A 7,038-nucleotide genomic window follows, 5' to 3' on the forward strand; every position below is an offset into this window, starting at 1 on the left:
TTCATACCGTGTCAGTTCGTTTCACCGACGGACCCCGCAAAACGGCCCGGCCCAGGTGATGTCCTTAACGGACTCTGCGAATTAACATGTTGTGAATATCCACTTTTATGCAGTCTGTGCGCACATGTTTGTTTTTTTTCTCTGTGTAAAAAAACACAGAGAGAGAATGCGTGCGTGCACGCACACACACACACACACACACTTAATTTCATCATGCATATAATAGCTTACAATCAATCTCATTCCAGGGCAGTCACACACGTGATACTAGTATGCACACACACGCGCACGCGCGCACACTACGCATCTTTTGTGATCTATGTCAGCGAAAACGTGTCGTACTTTTGCCTCTGTGTGTGTGTGTGTGTGTGTCCTTCCATGTGCGCGTCCTTGTATTGGCACATATGCGTCCTTACATGTGTGTGTGTGTGTGTGTGTGTGTGTGTGTGTGCTCTGATTCAGATCGACGGTATATACATGACAGTGGAGCAGCAGTACACCTGTATTCCAGAAGCAGCGACCAACTCAAGACACGACAGGACTCAGTTATTCTCCGACTGGTGGCAGAGATAAAGGCTATATGTCAGCCAGAGTCTTTAAAAATTACATAACTCACTGTTAGGGCACTGAACTGACCACCTTGCTCAGCGGGGTGAGAATAACTTGACCTTAGAGGCGTGTTGACACTGTGCGAGGCACTCGAGTTCGAGTCGGCAAGAGTGTTACCAGTTAACACAATCGTGGGATCGAGGCGTCAGTCAAGCAACCATGGCTTTCAAGTTGTGTGCTTTTTTATGTCTTACCAATACTAACAACAGCACATGTTGCATTATCGTAGGCAGGTTGGAATATACAGTCTCAGTTGGTGGACAGTTGTTAACAGGTTGTTAACCTTGATTGTGGGTAGAAAGTTAACAGTTTGTTAATCTTGATTGTGGGTAGAAAGTTAACAGTTTGTTAACCTTGATTGTGGGTAAAAAGTTAACAGTTTGTTAATGTTGATTGCGGTTGGACAGTTAGCATGTCAATAAATATCACTGGATGTTTGATAGTTTAACAGGTTGTTAACCATGTTTGTTGGTTAGGCTCGTTTGTTGTTTGATATTTAACACATTGAATATAATTTTTATTGTGTGCTGGTGACAGTTAACAGGTTGTTGATCTCGTGTGATGTTTGATAGTTAGTGTGTTTTTAATTCTGTTCGTTGGTGATAGTTGACACCTTGTTAATCCTGTTTGTTGGTGATAGTTAACACATTGTAATCTTGCTTGTTGGTGATAGTTAACACATTGTAATCTTATTTGTTGGTGATAGTTAAAACATTGTTGATATTGCCAGTTGGCGATAGCTGACGAATTATACTGTTAACCTGCTTGCTGGAGATATCTAACAGGTTGTTAACTTGTTTGTTGGTGATAGGTTGTTAGTCTCTGATGGTGATAATCAACAGGTTGTTTATCTTGTTTGTTGATTGTAATTAACAGGTTGATAGTCCTGTTTGCTGTTGATTGTTGAAACGTTAACTTGTTAGTAAGTGATAGCACATTGTTAATCTTGTTTGTGATATCTATGTAACGTGTTGTTAATCTTATTTGCCATATTAACAAGCTCTATCTTGTCGATTGGTAGATAACAAGTTGTTAATATTGTTTGTCAGCAGACAGTTAACAGACAGGTATTCTTCCTTGTCAGTAGACATTTACCATGTTGTGACTCACGTTCGTTGACAGGTTGTTTATCTTTGAGTGTCAGTTAACATGTTAATCTTGGTTGATGGCGGTAGTGAACATGTCATTACTCTTGTTTGTTGATGATAGTTGTTAATCTTGTTTGTTGGTGATATATCATGTTGCTACTCCCATTCGTTGTTTGAAACTTACCAGGTTGTGGATCTTATGACAGCTTAAGTGTTGTTACTCATGTTTCTAAGTGGACAGCGAATAAGCTGTTAACCTTGTGTAATAGTTTACAGATTGTTAATATTGTTTGTTGTTGTATTATAGTTTTAATATCTTTTTTCATTTTGCATGTTGTTTGGTAGTAAGCAGGCTGTTAATGTTGTTTGGTAAACATGTTTTAAATCTTGTTTGTTGGTGATAGTACACATACTTATTATCAACAACCAGTGTCTCAGTTTCAGCTTCAAAGCTTCATTCAAAAGAAACATGCATATCTTTATTTCCTATATTCTGGGTGATCCTTATCGTTCTTGCCCTCATCTTAAGTTGGATGTGTGTGTGTGTAACTATTTTTTCATGAAGTGGAAAGAGGTGGGGAGGTAAATTAAGAAAAAAACAAATAAATTAAGAAAAAAACAAACTGAAAACAAATTTATGCACACAACAAAGTGTTAAGATTAATATTTATTTAGACAATAGAGTAAGTTATACATCCAGTTAAAAATAAAAAAACAACTCACACACACACATATACATCCAGTTAAAAAAATAACTCACACACACACACACACACACACACACATTTTCAAATATCACAATATGTGAAAAGACGTTAAAAGATAGTACTTCTAACATCACTACTACCACCACTACACACACACACACACACACACACACAAACACACACACAAACACACATATGATGCAGCATCTTTATGAAAGATAATAGGTCATGAGGCAGTTATAAATCTAGATAGTAGTTATACAATTACGAGGCAGGTATAGAAATCTGGTATCATTCGTGTTGCACGGTTCCCACGACAACATCGAAGACAACAACAAAAGTTCTGAAAACAATCAATCAAAATAAATCTTTTCACCAAATGTTCTGTATCTTTGCCAATCTGTGGCGTGAACTGAAACACACCACCCTTTTCCCGCTTCCACCATTTCCATCACAAAGACCAATCACCTTCATGCACATCATACACAACGATGATAATCACTGCAAAACTTCCTACAATCACATCAAATGATACAACAGCATCAATCATTTTTACACACAAGTCAAAACGACCAAACAGCTAACAAGAGATGTAAAATGGCAGAGCAATTAACCTTGAAGACAGATATTCTCAAAACACATCAGAAGCAGACATTTTTTGCGGCTTCGTACCCATTTCTACAGGATAAGTATGTGTTCTCAGAGAGAGAGAGAGAGGTTAAGACGCCTAGATGCTTTGACACTTTAATGTCATTGGCCATGACATCTTTATGACACTGGCGAATGCGTCAAGAGAGAGAGAGAGAGAGAGAATAAACACATTTATTGTTGTTGTTTTTGTAGATACACTGCTTGAACAAACAAACAACAAACACACATACAAAAAACAAAACAAAAACAAAAAACAGGAAAAAAACAAAGAAATGAAAGTAAGAACACAGACAGTCACAGAGGAGGGTTAGACCAGAGGGATGGACAGTACAAACTCTTTCTCTGTTGCTGCTTTTTGCCCATGTAGGGTCATATCAGGTCTGAAAAGCTGCACATATATATATCTATAGACTGACAAAAACCTTATCTTTTGTTGCCCAGCTGACGACACAGGGTCACATTGCGGCTTATGAGCTTCATATATTGGTCCTACAGAACCTTAAAAAATAAATAAATAAATAATTATAAAATTTTTAAAAAAACAGCTGGAGAAGAAAATTAGATACATGTACACTCATATGGGTGGGCAAGACACCAGGGTTCATGGGAACAAATAGGCATCACCCTTAAAAATCTTTCGAAATAAACAATACAAATACAATACTAAACCCAACCCTCCATAAAGAAGGTACAGAGTGAACATAAATCATGCACAATCGTTAACGAAACATGCGTTAATTAGAGAGAAAGAGACAAACTTAAAACATGGTGGGAGGTGGAAGCGAAAGGAGAAAGCGTCAAACTTTATAACTGAAGCAAACAAACAACAACAACAAATTTGGTAAAATGGACTGGTAATACACAACAATTATGTTTTAGACGCAGCAATTATATTTCTTTCAAATGTATAATCTGAGACAGAACAGAAGAAAGAAGCAGGGGAGAGATAAATGAAGAGAGAGAGAGAGTGAAAGAGAGAGAAGAGAAAAAGTAGGAGAAAGAGAGTGAGGAAAGAGGAGAGAGAAAGAGGAAAGATTAGGAAAGAGTAAAAGTGTGGTTTGGAAGAGAAGCACCAAGTTGTTTTTTGCAATTTTTACATGAATGGATTTTAATTCCTTTTCTTTTTATTTCATGAATTCAAAGGTCAGCACATCACACCAACCTTGCATAACAATATTTAGCAATGTAACATATGAAGGGACAATTATATATTATATGTATAACAACAGCTGAACTGTTTGTGGGCTGTATTACATAATGATAATGTATGCCAACATCGGTCAGCTGGTTGGTTTACACAAAAGCATCTGTTTGCATGTTATTTTGTGCTAGCATTTACACAGCAAACTATAAGATTTTTGGTTTTTATGATATAGTTTATTGTTAGCATGTACAGTAATGCAAACTGTCCCATCAAGACAATAATTCTGTACATGTATTATACATACACATGACATTTCACTTGATCCTCTGTAATAACTACACGCTTGTTTTTCTGACTTGTAATCAGTATTTGTGTGTGTGTGTGTGTGTCCAAACTCCAGTTTGGGGTACTACCAACACTTCTGTTTCTTTAGGTTTTTTCACTTCCTTTTTTTTGTATATATGTTGTTTGTTGCTAATCTGTATTATGTGCATCATGTTACTGTAGGGAGGCTATGGACGGGGGTGGGGGACGGGGCGTGGAGGGTGGAGGGTGGTGGGAGGGGTGAAAGAGAGATACCTTTCTAAACAGACAGACACAGCCAGAAATAATTGTGGTCACACATACAAGAGGAACACGTGTTGATGTGACAAGATGTTTATAAGTACACTGGACTCACCATTTCTTGCTGTTTAATTAACCTGCATGAATTTGAAGTGCAGTTGCTACTTTTTATGTGCTTGTCAATGGTGTCATTGATTTTACTGAACAAATGTATTAACAGAAACCCAAGAAGAACAAGTCCAAATACAAAGTGGTAACTGACATATAAGCTTGATATTTTTTCAGTGGGGTGTCAGCTTTTTACTGACGATCATGTTCATCAGCAGTGAAGAGGGATAATCCATGCCTATTCTCCTCACCTCTCTTTTCCCCCCATTCCCTATCTATTGGTACCTTCCTTACTGCAATGCAAATACCGGAGAAAAAAAAAATACATGCTAGCAGAAAACTACAGTTTCAGTTTCAAGGAGGTATCAAAGCATGTGAAGAGATCCATATGATGGAAAAAAATGTAAATATCTATCCAGTCACCATCCCTGTGATCCCATTGTCCGTCAAGAGTCCCTGCTGACCACTCCTCTTCCTCTTGGGACAGTTTCAACCTCCCATCATTCTTCCCTCCCTTTCTCCACCCCTCCCATAACTACACGTTTGGGAGAAGGTTCATGGGTCACGCTTGGCCAAAACTGCATGTATGGAAAAAAAGAAAAGAAACTTTTAATATTTGGGATATAACTACAAATTACACATTTTTTTTTTTTTTCCTATCACAACTGGCAACTCTAAACTTGAAGTTCTCTCACTCTAGATCTTAATAATGGTGGTTTTAAAGAATACAAAATAAATGCTGTAAAGAATGTCAGCGACATGACTTTCTTGTGTCTTCTCTGTCTCTCTCTGGCTCTCTTTCTCATACACACAGCGGTTACACTACTTCAGTCCAGTTCAATGTTCAAATCTACACATCCACCCACCCCTTTCCATCATACACACCCCACACCTCCCCACCTCCACAAACAAAATCAAAATATTTTCACACAAATATGTATCTGCTAAAGATACCATACACATTGTTTATATCTATCTGCATCATCATGACAATGTCAATATCAATGTTCAACTTTTTTCTTCTTTTTTTTTTTTTTTATCCCTTTTGCCCTGCATCTATCCTCATATAAACACATGATTTATTAGCAATACAGTTATTGTACCAATTATATCTTGTAGGATAAATAACAACAACAAAAAACTCTAACTCAACACCAGTTTAAACAAATATTCACATTGAAAATATATGACATTCTTTTAAACAAAACGTGTCCATTTGTATTTCATTTGCATGTTTAAAATGCAAACTGATTTTACACTACAGAAAGAAAAAGGGTGAAAAAGAAGACAAAAAACACACACCTCTTTAGAAAGGACAAAGATTCCACTGCAAACAGTAATCAACATCAGTGATATGCCTTCTTTCTTCCTTTAAATGACAAGGACTTGAACATGTAGTAATAAACAAAGTCAATCTCACATATATCACCACCAACAACTTCTAATTAAACAGCCTGTCAAACAAGAAAGGCACAGCAGTTTTCACAATGCCTTTTTTTTCCAAAAGCTATAGCAAATAAAAATCTTCCCTTTCAACATTTTCTGATTTAAAAAAAAAAAGAAAAAAAGTCAATGATAGAGAGAAAATATACAAGAAACTCTGGGTGTCGTTCAAAATAACTCTCTCTCTCTCTCTGTGTCACTCATCTGGAATTCCTTATCTAACAGTAAGAACAGACAAAAAGGTTATAAACTACTAAAACTGATCTGTGAATCACACAAGCACATACAAAAAGAAACTTTTTTTCTTTATAAAGCATCACTTTACCTTAGACCTAGCATTTGGCACACAGCTGATCAACAAACCTGAAGATCTGGTGAACAGTTCTTCTGTGCAGCATCCCAATTATATCTCTTCACAGAGTCAAGGTAAAAGATGAAGAAGACCAAATGCCTTATGCTGGTGATCATATCACAACAACAACAAAAAACTTACAGTGTTACCGTACAGACACAACAGAAATAAGTCAGAAAAGAAATCTGCTCTCCATCTCACTCAGTCTCTTCCATCTCATAAGCAAGAAAGGATGGATCAGTGCCAAAAAAAGCACCTCAAGCCCGAAATGAAACATAATCCACTTCTTGATTTGATATATGAAGAGGCTCACTCTCCATCTTTGGCTGATCTGCAGCATGAAAAAAACATACTAAGAGAGCATCATTAACC

The sequence above is a fragment of the Babylonia areolata genome, chromosome 8 (assembly GCF_041734735.1).
Source record: "Babylonia areolata isolate BAREFJ2019XMU chromosome 8, ASM4173473v1, whole genome shotgun sequence".
NCBI lineage: Eukaryota > Metazoa > Mollusca > Gastropoda > Neogastropoda > Buccinidae > Babylonia > Babylonia areolata.